The sequence below is a fragment of the Rutidosis leptorrhynchoides genome, chromosome 9 (genome assembly GCF_046630445.1).
Source record: "Rutidosis leptorrhynchoides isolate AG116_Rl617_1_P2 chromosome 9, CSIRO_AGI_Rlap_v1, whole genome shotgun sequence".
NCBI classification, from domain to species: Eukaryota; Viridiplantae; Streptophyta; class Magnoliopsida; order Asterales; family Asteraceae; genus Rutidosis; species Rutidosis leptorrhynchoides.
This window is the reverse complement of record NC_092341.1, coordinates 231,753,180-231,765,628: the sequence shown is the minus strand read 5'-3', so window position 1 is coordinate 231,765,628 and position 12,449 is coordinate 231,753,180.

Genomic DNA, 12,449 nt, shown 5'->3' with positions numbered 1-12,449 from the left:
GCTCAATTTCTACTGGAAGGTGACATGCTTTTCCGTAAACAAGTTTAAAAGGTGTGGTTCCAATTGGAGTTTTGTAGGCTGTTCTAAAAGCCCAGAGTGCATCCTCCAATTTCATGGACCATTCCTTCGGATTTGATCATATGGTTTTCTCTAGAATACGTTTTAATGCTCGGTTGGTATTTTCAAATTGTCCACTTGTTTGTGGATGATAAGCGGTTGAGATTTTATGAGTTACTCCATATCTTTTAAGAACTTTCTCAAGTTGATTATTACAGAAATGAGTACCCCGATCACTTATTAAAGCTTTCGGTATTCCGAACCTAGCAAAAAGATGTTTTAAGAAGTTGACTACAACTCGTGCATCGTTAGTTGGGAGAGCTTGTGCTTCCGCCCATTTAGATACATAATCAATGGCAACGAGAATGTAGAGATTATTATGAGATTTTGGAAATAGACCCATAAAGTCAATACCCCAAACATCAAATACTTCACATACTTGAATGACATTTTGTGGCATTTCATAACGTTGACTTATTTTTCTGGCCCTTTTACAAGCATCACAGGATTTACAAAGAAGATGTGCGTCTTTGAAAATTGTAGGCCAATAGAATCCAGCATCGTAAACTTTTTTTGCTGTAAGTTGAGGCCCATAATGCCCTCCTGTTGGTCCTGTGTGACAATGGTTTAAGATTTGACTAGCTTCATCCCCGAATACACATCGGTGTATTATTCCATCGGGACAACTTTTAAACAAATGTGGATCTTCCCAGAAATAGTGTTTTATATCACTAAAGAATTTCTTTCGTTTTTGGTACGACAACCCTTTTTCAAGGAATCCACATACTAAATAGTTTGCATAGTCTGCAAACCATGGAATTTCATTATAATCGATCTTCAAAATATATTCATCAAGAAAGTTATCTTGTGTAGCCGATTCATTTAGAACTTCTAATTAGGGATTTTCATGACGAGAAAGATGATCAGCGGCGAGATTTTCTGCTCCCTTTTTGTCTCGGATTTCAATATCAAACTCTTGTAAGAGTAAGAACCAAAGGATTTATCGTGATTTGACATCTTGTTTTGAAAATAGGTATCTAAGAGCAGAATGGTAGGTATAGACCACCGTTTTTGCTAGAATGAGATATGAACGAAATTTGTCAAAAGCAAAGACAATAGCAAGGAGTTCTTTTTCAGTAGTTGTGTAATTCGTTTGTGCTCCTTGTAACGTCTTACTAGCATAATAAATAGTTTGAAATCGTTTTTCAATCCTTTGACCTAAAACGGCTCCCATTGCAAAATCACTTGCATCGCACATAAGTTCAAATGGTAAATTCCAATTTAGAGTTATCATGATCAGTGCATTAGTGAGTTTTCCTTTAAGAATATTAAAAGATTTGATGCATTCATCTAAAAAGATGAATGGAGCATCCTTTTCTAGGAGTTTATTAATAGGAGTGGCAATTTTAGAAAAATCTTTTATGAAACGTCGGTAAAAACCGGCATGCCCTAGAAAACTCCTAACTCCTCTAACATTGGTGGGATGTGGAAGTTTAGCAATTACATCTACTTTAGCTCTATCCACTTCAATTCCTTCCTTTGAAATTTTATGACCAAGAACGATGCCTTCTTTAACCATGAAATGACATTTCTCCCAATTAAGAACTAGATTTGATTGCTCGCATCTAATACGCATTCGTTCAAGATTAACTAGATATATTTCAAAAGTATCACCGAAGACTGAAAAGTCATTCATGAAAACTTCCATGCATTCTTCTATCATGCACCTTTGAAAGGTTGCAGGGGCGTTGCAAAGTCCAAATGGCATGCGTTTGTAAGAAAAAGTACCATAAGGGCACATGAATGTGGTTTTCTCTTGGTCCTCGGGTGCGATTGGAATTTGAAAGTATCCGGAGAAACCGTCAAGAAAACAATAGTAACTATTCCCGGCTAATCTTTCCAACATTTGATCAATGAAAGGTAAGGGAAAGTGATCTTTTCTGGTGGCGTCATTTAATTTTCTATAATCAATACAGACACGCCATCCTGTTACAGTCCTAGTAGGAATAAGCTCATTTTTTTATTTGTGATGACAGTCATGCCACCCTTCTTAGGTACGCATTGAATTGGGCTTACCCATGGATTATCAGAGATTGGATAAATTAAACATGCATCTAGCAGTTTAATAATTTCTTTCTTAACAACATCTTGCATATTAGGATTTAGTCTTCATTGGCATTGCACATACGTTTTATGACCTTCTTCCATAAGGATTTTATGTGTGCAATACGAAGGACTTATACCTTTAATGTCATGAATCTTCCATGCAATAGCTGGTTTATGAGCTTTTAGCACAGAAATGAGTTGAGATTTTTCATTTTCAGTAAGAGAAGACGATATTATTATAGGTAATTCAGATTCACCATGTAAATAAGCGTATTCCAAATGGTTTGGAAGTGGATTTAACTCTAATGTCGGTGGTTCTTCTATCGATGATTTATATCGATATTTGTCTTCCTCTTTTAGCATTTGAATTTCTTCTGTGGTTGGTTCATATTCATTAGCCATGAGTGCGGCTAACATTTCAGCTTCATTAATTGGTTCAGTTCCTTCTCCTAAAGAACATTCTCTTGTTCCTTGTAATTGTGGAAAATCTTCTAACAATTCTGTATGTGAATTTATAGTTTGAATATAGTAACATGTATCATCTGCAGATTGCGGTTGTTGCATGACTCTATCAACAGAAAAGGTAACACTCTCGTCCTCTATACTGAGGGTCAATTTCTTACCGAACACGTCTATTATTGCTTTAGCCGTGTTTAAGAATGGTCTTCCTAATATAAGAGGAACTCGAGAATCTTCTTCCATGTCCAGAATAACAAAGTCTACCGGAAATACTAAAGTACCAACTTTAACTAGCATGTTCTCCATTATCCCTCTAGGATATTTTACTGATCAACTGGCTAGTTGTATACTTATTCTTGTTAGTTTCAATTCTTCGAGGTCTAGTTTAGTGTATAGTGAATATGGCATTAAATTTATACTAGCACCTAAATCTGCCAATGCTTCTATTGAACTAAGACTACCCAGAAAACATGGAATTGTGAAACTTCCCGGATCTGATAATTTTTCTAGTATCTTATTTAACAATACTGCATAACAATTAGCATTCATAGTAACAGCCGAGAGTTCTTCCATTTTCTTTCTATTTGTGATTAGATCTTTCAAGAATTTAGCATATCTTGGCATTCCTGAAATCACATCAATGAAAGAAAGATTTACATTTATTTGTTTAAACATATCCAAGAATTTGGATTGCTCAGCTTCAAGTCTTTCTTTTCTCATTTTACTTGGGTAAGGAAGCGGTGGTTGGTATGGTTTAACATAAGACTTTGCCTTAGCTGTGTTATCTTCATTAACCTTTTCAACTACCGGTTCTGTTTCCTTATCTTGCTCAGATTGTGGTTCTTGTGTAGTAGGAATAGAGTCATCAGAAATTTCAGGTATTTCAGGTGGTTTAAGTGTAATACCACTTCTCGTGGTAATGGCTTTAGCTGTTTCATTCCGGGGGTTAACATTTGTATCGCTAGGTAGACTCCCCGGTTTTCTTTCACCTATCAACCTTGCTAGGTTGCTTACTTCTTGTTCCAGATTTTAAATAGAAGCTTGTTGATTTCTAAACGCTTGAGCATTTTGTTCATTAGTTTGTTTCTGAGATGTGAAAAATTGCGTTTGAGAGTCAACTAGCTTCGACATCATGTCTTCTAAATTTGGCTTTTTATCATCGGTTTGTGGTGGTTTATTTGGAAAAATAGGTCTTTGCTGATTGTAAGTATTATTGGATACTTGTTGATTGCAAGGACCTTGTTGGTTGTTGTATGGAACATTTTGGTTATAATTCTAGTTTTGATTGTAGTTTGGTCTTGGCGGTTGATAATTACCTTGATAATTATTTCCAGGCCTTTGGTTCATGTATGAAGCATTCTCTCTTTGTTCAATTGTTTGTTCAATACTGAGATAATATTTTGTCAAATGTGGTCCTTCACACTGCTCACAACTAATTCGTATTGCGTGAATATTTTTAGTCATATTTTCCATTCGTCTCTCGAAAGTATCTATCTTTGCGGAAATGGAATCAAAGTCATGGCTAGAATCGGCTCTAGCCGCTTTAGATGATCTAGCGATGTCTTTTTCTTGATGCCACTCATGTGATTGGGAGGCTATGTTATCAATAATTTTGTAAGCTTCAGTTGCGGTTTTCTTCATAATGGAACCACCAGCTGCTATATCGATGTCTTTACGTGTAGTAATGTCGCATCCTTGGTAGAATATTTGTACTATTTGATAAGTATCTAAACCATGTTGAGGACATCCTTTCAACAACTTTCCAAATCTTGTCCATGCCTTATATAGAGTTTCATTTGGCTTCTGTGTGAACGTAACTATTTTTCCTTGAAGTCTCACGGCTTTAGATGCCGGAAAGAATTGTTTAAGAAATTTTTCAACTAAAACATCCCATGTATCAATCGCCCCTTCAGGTAACGATTCTAACCAATATTTGGCTTCTTCCTTTAAAGTCCGGGGAAATAACATGGGATAGATCTGTTCATCCTCAACTTCTCTAATTTTGAATAGAGTACAACTCCTATTAAAGGTACGAAGATGTTCGTTTGGATCTTCCTTTGGCGTACCACTAAATTAGCATTGATTAGTTACCATGTGTAGGATTTGTCCTTGGATTTCATAATCTGGTGCATTAATGTCTGGTTGAGTAATTGCGTGACCTTGGCCAGTGCGTTTAGCCCTCATTCGGTCTTCCATACTTAGAGGTTCCAGATTTTCCATGATTGAATTTGTTGAATCTGAATCACTAGAGGATTCTGACTTAATGGTTTCTTCCTCGACAATCTCTGGATGAGTAATTTGTGGTTCAGGAGGAATGATTAGTGGTTTAGGATCTTTGAATTGTCCCTGAATTTCCTCCGGATTCTCAATTGTGAGGTCGGGTTCAAAAAATGGATTATCGGAAATTTGAATAGGAGTACTTGGTCGACTAGATGACGATTCTAAAGAAAAATCAACGGCGACAATATTGGCTAGATATCTTGTTCGAGTTACAGGTGGTGAACGTATGAAAGGTGGCGAACGTTTTGCTCGGTGCATTCACTGAATATCCTATTAGTTATAAAAGATAAAAATTATATAAGTTATCAAATTAATAGACATTTCTGATTTTGCCCACATTTCGAATAGCCAATAGATGCAGCAGGTAGCCAGGACCCTTTAAATCGGAAGCCCACAACTCAACACTAACAAATCCAACTATTACTACGAACCAGAAAATTTTGGATGTCTATCAATTTAATCGCTTAAAATAATTTTTCGTTGAAATTTTGAAGGAAAAAAAAATCTATGTCCTAAAAACTAGAGCGTCGAGAAATAAGAAAGAAAAAGAGTGCGTCGAAAAATGTCAAAAAATAAAAGGTCAAAAAATAAAAATAAGCAACCTCACCAACGCGAGCCAAAACCTTGAAAGGACCAATAAACCGAGGAGCTAACTTTCCTCGTTTTCGAAACCGAATCTCACCCTTCCATGGCGAAACCTTAAGCATCACCATGTCACCTTCTTGAAACTCAATCGGTCGCCTTCCTTTATCGGCATAAGATTTTTGTCTATCTTGCACCACCTTAAGTTGAGCCCGAATCATCTCAATCTTACTATTCGTCTCTAGGACCAAATCGGTACTCCCGATTTTTCGTTGACCCACTTCACCCCAACAAATAGGAGTTCGACATCTACGCCCATAAAGCATCTCATAAGGTGGCATTCCAATACTAGTGTGATAACTATTATTGTACGAGAATTCCACCAATGGTAAGTGCTCATCCCAACTACCACCGAAATCAATAACACACGCCCTTAACATATCCTCCAACGTTTGATTCGTACGCTCGGTTTGACCGTCCATTTGAGGATGATACGCCGTGCTCATTTTCAACTGAGTACCCATATCTTCATGAAACTTATTCCAAAACCGAGAAGTGAAACGAGTATCTCGATCTGAAATAATGGATATAGGAACCCCATGTCTCGATATCACCTCCTTGATAAACAAATAGGACAAAGTCTCCGACGATATCGTTTCCCGAATGGGAAAAAACAAAGCACTCTTCGTCAATCGATCAACTATTACCCAAATTGTATCACATTGGGTTCTCGCCATCTTTGGTAACTTGGTAATGAAGTCCATGGTAATGTGCTCCCATTTCCATTTTGGGACTTCCAATGGTTGAAGCTTACCGTACGGCTTTTGGTGTTCGGCTTTAACTTGCAAACACGTGACGCATTGTTCAACATACTTAACAACATCACGTTTCATGCTGGGCCACCAATACTCTTTCTTCAAATCATAGTACATCTTTGTTGCACCCGGATGAATGGAATACTTTGACTAATGTGCTTCATCAAGTAGCACTTGTCGGTAGCCACCCATCTTAGGCACCCACGCTCTTCCTTGAAAAGACAACAAACCATGCAGGCCTAAGGTAATGGACTCTGTTTGCCCCACGATTTGTTCTTCATGTTTATTGTTAACAAAAGCTTCAGTTTGAATCTTGCCAAGCTTTACAAGAAAATCGTTAGTAATAATCATGCGTAACAATCCTACTCGTATCAACGGATGTTGACTCTTTCTACTTAATGCATCCGCGACCACATTCGCCTTACCCAGATGATAAAGTATTTCACAATCATAATCCTTTACCACATCCATCCATCTACGTTGACGATTATTCAAATCTCGTTGATTAAAGAGATGTTTCAAACTCTTATGATCCGAATAGATTGTACACTTGACACCATACAAGTAGTGGCGCCAAATTTTCAACGCATGTACCACCGCCGCCAATTCAAGATCATGAGTCGGGTATCTCTTTTCGTGTTCCTTTAATTGCCGAGAGGCGTAAGCAATGACTTTACCTCTTTGCATTAGAACACACCCGATTCCATTTAATGAGGCATTACAATAAACCGTCATATCTTCAATCCCTTCCGGTAATACCAACAACGGAGCTTGACACAATTTCTCCTTTAATAATTGGAAAGCAATTTCTTGCTCGTTTTCACAATTAAACCTCACGTTCTTCCTCGTCAACTTCGTCAAAGGAGAAGCAATTTAAAAAGTCTTGGATAAACCGACGATAATAACCAGCCAATCCGAGAAAACTTCGTATTTCCATAGGCGTAGTCGGTTTTTCCCAATTCTTCACCGTCTCTATCTTCCCCGGATCTACTTGAATACCTTCCTTATTCACAATATGGCCAAGAAATTGCACTTCTCTTAGCCAAAATTCATATTTTGAGAATTTAGCATACAACTTCTCCTTCCGCAACGTCTTCAACACTTCACACGAATGGTGTTCATGTTCCTTCATACTCTTAGAATAAACAAGTATGTTGTCAATGAACACAATTACCGACTTGTCCAACATAGGTTGGCACTGTAACGACCCTGGATTTTCCAACTTTAATTATTAATATTTATTATTAATACTTGCGCTTTAATAAATGTATTTTTTATACATTTTACTTGTTACCGTATTTGACTTTACATGTCCCGACTTATCTTTGTGACACACGTACTTTTCACGAATAATATTTTGAATATTATTAACGTTCATAATTAATTACTATTAATCATTTTTAATTAACTAGTGTAAGTAGTTAATTACTTGGGCTTTTATTTAATTTGTTGCTTACTTGGACTTGGGCTTGTATTAATGGACTTGGAAGCCCACCCTACTTCTCTTAATGGACTAGTTATGAGCCCACTATATTACTAGTAACTTATTAAGGCTTAAACTAGATTAATTAAGTGAATAAGGAGACAAATACTTCAAGCATGCTTGCACCTCTTTCCCATGCAATTTAACTTTAATCCATTTTAAGCTTACACCATCTCCCAACACTTGAAAGATTGCTTTTGACCTTGCCTCTTTTGGCTCCTTTGGCCGTCGGCTTTGATGGGCATGAAAGGGAGTTCAAGTTTCAATTTTTGTTACTTATTTGCTAGTGTACTACTTCATTTTCTCACACACAAACTTACACTTTCTTTCTCTCATCTCTTTTCTCTCAAACTTGTAAGTAACAAAGCTTTATTTTCTTTCTTTTTCTTCCACTAAAACCGAATTACTAGCATCATCATTCTTACTTGTTTTGCTACTTGTTTGATTGTTTGTTGTTGTTTGTTGTTAAAGATCAAGTTTTCTAACTTGTATCTTCATGTAATCTTGGTTACTTTCATCTTTGTTTGATGAAGAACCAAGAACAAAGATCTAAGTTCTATAACTTATGGTTCTACACTTAAAATTTTATAAGATTTAAAGTTCATAAGCTTTATAATCATACTTGTGTTCATGTTTTGTAGACTTAAAGTTTACTTTCCTAAGATCCAAACTTTAATTTGAATCTTCTTAAGTATGAAACAAACATGAACATAATACTTGTAACCTTAGTTTATTTCTTCATTTTATGTACTTTAAATTCGTGATTTTGTAAGCTTGGTCAAGTATTACTAGTTAAACTTGATCTCATATTTCTTGAAACTAAAGTTAAACTTTATAAGTTCAAGAACATGGAAGTTTAACTTTCTAGTTATAACTTCATTAACTTATGTTGGATCTAAGTTTCTATAGTTTATGGTCTTCCAATTTTGTTTAAAACAAGAGCTTATGAGCTTATATACATTTTACAAGATAAAAATATAAGTTTCATAACTTATGGTTTTATTAAAGTGTAGATCCAAGTTTTGTAACTTAGGATCTAACTTAAGAACACTAGATCTAGACTTTCTAATCTAGGATCTTTAAGATCTAACTAAGATCTAAATTCTACAACTTAAGATCTTGTTTACTTAGTTTACTTTCAAGTTTATAGCTTAATATTACTATTAGAACTCATGTATGTGTCGGATCTAAGATCTTGATGTAACTTTGGTTCATCAACCTACTTGCAACACTTAAATGAGTTGTGCTACTTATCTTAGACATACATTAGTGTTATGATGGTCAAAAATTGGTAAAAATGATGCAAACACATCAACGAGTTGTACACTTGAAGCTATAAGCATCAAGGATGAGAACCGTGATGAGCATCAAGCACCAAGAACCCACCGGAGCACCTTACCTACTATTTTCCGGGTCTGATCATAACCTGGGCTACTGGCAAAGTTGATTTCCAGCTATTTCGGTTCGAGTAGATGATTTTTCGTTTAGGCCTCGTCTTAATCCGAGTTACGGTTTAGGATTTATGGCCTTCCGAAAGTCACTACACCCTTTTAATGTTGTGCTGAAAATTCTGACCTACTCGCATTTAAACCATCACCACGGTCAAATGAAGACGAGTTTGGTTCTGAAAATTGGTCAGCCTCTAGGGGAATCATATACGGAGCCATGGACACAGGTCTCACCTCATTTCAGTTTGTATAGAGGTCGTGGCGACTGAACGAAGTCAGCCTTTATTTCAAACTCTATTCTTGATTGAAACTTACTTTACACTTTTTGATTAATGGTGAATGATGATGATACTTAAGACCTAATTTACATACTTTTAAACCTTTGGGAACGATTTACTGACTTAGTAACTTTTGACTTAGGTTGAGGACCTTTTGGACAAACTACTTGCTTACTTTCCCGAATCAACTTTACTACTTTTCACTGTGAGTTATAGCATCCCTTTTTACTTTAACTATTTTGGGAACTAAGAATACATGCGCGTTTTAAGTTTTACATACTAGGCATGAGTACTTAAACTTTATATATGTGTGGGTTATTGATGTTATGCGAGGTGTATACGAAATAGTTATATTTTTATTGCGAAATACTATTAAATATGATACAATCTTACACAAGTTATTTATTTATTTATAGAGTGGATATACCTAAACCTTGCTACAACACTTATAGGCAGTGTACCTAATCGTAGAGTAGTGTAGTTTTTAGTAAGTCCGGTTCGTTCCGCAGGGAGCTAGCCAAGTTTAACGCTATATTTTTTTAAAAACTATGTTTGTATTAATATATATATAAGTAATATTATTATTATTATTATTATTATTATTATTATTATTATTATTATTATTATTATAAAAGGGGGGTTTTTATCGTTTAATGACTGGTTTGTCAATTTTTTGTCTTAAGTCACAATTAAAACCTAATGTAAAATATTAAAAATAAATATAACTTAATTTAAAGCGTAAAGTAAATGACGATAAATATAAGTGCGATAAATAAAAGTGCGATAAATAAAATGACGATAAATAAAATTGCGATACTTAAAAAGTACGATAATTAAAAGTGCGATAATTAAAAGTGCGATAAGATATAAAATAAAGGAATTATGCTTATTTAAACTTTCGTAATCATGATGTTCGACGTGTTGATTTTAGTTTTTTACCTTGGGTTAATTGTCCTTTGTCCTGGATTATTCGATATGTCCATCTGGTTTTTGTCCATAACAGTCCATCAGTCATAAATATAAAGTGCGAGTGTCCTCGTCAAATTATCCTTATACCTGAAGTCAAATATTCCAACTAATTGGGGACTTAAACTGTAATAAGGTTTTAATACATTGTTAATGATTACACCAGGTTATCGAGTGTATGCAATCCAATGTTTTAATACTTTATTAACAATTACACCAAGTGTCCTTGCATGCAATCCACCCCTGTTTTAATGAGTCCATTGACTATTAATTCATTCCCGTGTCCGGTTAAATGAACGATTATTAGTACTTATAAATATCCCGCCCATCGTGTCCGATCGAGTGTATGTGGTTATTTATAATTACCTCAAATTGTAAATCTCTATATTAAATTAACGAACTATCATTCAGTTAAACAAATATAAAGTCCATTAATAGCCCATAGTCTAATTTCCACATGTGTCGGTCTTTTGTCAAAAACCCTGTACAAAGCCCAATTACCCCGTCTTTAATATTTAGCCCAACATCACGATTACTTCGGCTTAAATAAACATAATAATAACTTAGCTACGAGACATTAATTTAAAAAGGTTGAACATAACTTACAATAAGTATTAATAGCGTAGTGTTACACGGACAGAATTTCGACTTACAAACTTAAAACATTTGCCACTATAACCTTATTATTATTAATCTTAAATTAAAATTAAAATTATAAAATATATATATATATATATATATATATATATATATATATATATATATATATATATATATATATATATATATATATATATATGTTGAGAGAGTGCAGAGAAAGGAAAGAAAAAGATGTGTAAAATTCGTCCGAAATACGCTGCAATTTATAGATGTGGCCTGACACTTGAAGCCATGCGATCGCATGGTTTTAAACCTTCCTGGCCATGCGATCGCATGGCCTGCTTTTCCAGCTCACCAAGCAACAAAAACATGGGCTGCTGAGTTTATAATAATATATAATATAATATATATAATTTTATATAATTTTATATAATTATATATATATATATATATATATATATATATATATATTATATTCTTGTGCATCGTTGACTTGTAATTTTAGCTCCGTTGAGTTGCGTGTTGATAGTTGGTTCATGTCCCGGTTCTGGATTTTCGAACGTCCTTTCGCATGATTTAATATCTTGTACTTTGCGATTTGCGTCTCGTACTCTTGTAACTTTTAGACGTTTTTCATCAATAATTTGAACCTCTTGGATTGTACTTTGTACTTTTTAGCGTTTTGGTCATTTGCGTCTTCAATTCGTCGAATCTGTCTTTTGTCTTCACCTTTTATTATTTAAATGAATATCACTTGTAAATAGAACAATTGCAACCAAAAGCTTGTCTTTCTTGAAGGATAATGCTATGAAATATGTGTTCGTTTTTAGAATTATCATTTATACAACAGCATAAACTTTCCCCTTAGCTCGGTAACGTTTAGCCATTGGTCTTTGAACCGGTGAACGCGAATCTTAGATATGGATCCATAGGGCTTGACATCCCCACTCGGGCTATTCGCGCTAGCATTTAACGGGTGTTTAATACTTCGTAAACTTACGCACTCACCAAGTGTACTTTTAGGGGGTGTTATTTACGTTAAGTTAGTTACCAAGTGCCCACGGTTATACATATACTTTTCATACTGTTTTGAAACACAGAAATCTCGTGGCCTACCTTACATTACTGTTACGTTAAACTATAGCTCACCAACCTTTGTGTTGACGTTTTTAAGCATGTTTTTCTCAGGTGCTTAAGAGGTTTGTTTGCTTCCGCTGTAGTTGCCATGCTTTGTAGACTCCCGCTGCGCTTATTAGAGATGTCTTCGCATGAAACGTTTATTTTGCATTCAAACTTTGTTATTTTTGAACAATGTATTCGTAACGACCATTGGGTCACGTACTATTATTAATTGCTTCTATTCATAGAAGCATAC